Source organism: Penaeus monodon, chromosome 21, assembly GCF_015228065.2.
Source record: "Penaeus monodon isolate SGIC_2016 chromosome 21, NSTDA_Pmon_1, whole genome shotgun sequence".
Lineage (NCBI taxonomy): Eukaryota > Metazoa > Arthropoda > Malacostraca > Decapoda > Penaeidae > Penaeus > Penaeus monodon.
The window spans coordinates 23,709,135-23,710,292 of NC_051406.1; positions in this window are offsets into that span (position 1 = coordinate 23,709,135).

The window sequence follows — 1,158 nt, forward strand, 5'->3', positions numbered from 1 at the left end:
ACTTTGCTCACATGCACTCATACTTGCACTATTCAACTAATAACTTGCTCACAACACACTAACGTAATACAAAATCTAGCTATTCACCTTGGCACACTGGCACATGTTGCACATATCCACATATGTTCCGTGGTCGCAGTTCATGCCGTCGACGATACTCTGCACGCATCCTTGGCCTATCGTCCTGCCGCATCCCATAGGGCCTGCGGAGGCTGCAGGAGGAAAGGGTCTCGCGGCCGTCAGAAGGTACAAGGAACTAGGTTCTTGCAAAAGATATCCATGCTCTTGCGTATTACGGTAGAGAGAAACGTTTTCGTTCGGTTCCTGTAAAAGTATAATGATAACAACAACAATGACAATATCTGTAAATGAGAAATAGAATAGAAATACACACAGGCTTTATCCTCTTCCCACACTCATTCACTCATTCACAGTAACACAAACACAGATGTTACCCCTCACCCCATTACACACTCCTTACCTTGGCGCAGTGGCACATGTTGCACATATCCACGTATGTTCCGTTGGCGCATTTCATGTTGACGACAATGCTTTTCACGCATCCTTGGCCTATCCCTCTGACGCATTCCGTAGGCCCTGCGGAGGCTTCAGGAGGAGAGGGTCCTTGCATAGGATTCCCATGTCCTTGTCCAATACTGCGGGGAGATTTGTACTTAAATATCCATAATAGGGTATGTATAAGGATGGTAAAGAAAATGACATGCATTAAAAAGTGATATTTATTATGAAAAAAAAAATCTTATATAGTTTTACACCAAGAGACTCACCTGCAGACGAAGAGGAGGCACACGGCGAGGGGGAGAGCGCTGTTCATCTCGGCGAGTTGGAAGCAGGAAGACCAAGTGACATGAGCTTCGTCTTTCGGGTTTTATAAAGCTGATCGCGTTACCTTCAAGCCGGCTGTCCCTCTGCCTTTAACCTTTTCTTCACCTTTTATGTTCTACCATATTTGAAAACTTACCACACTGTTGTTATATCCGGTAACTTGTTATTGATCTTGCTTCACGTGCATATCCTTATGGATGTGTACACTCCTTATTTCCTTATATGTTAGTCAAAGATCTTAAACCGAAGATTATACATCTTTAGGCGTCTGACGTCATCGACATTATAATCATCGTGTATGGTACACATACA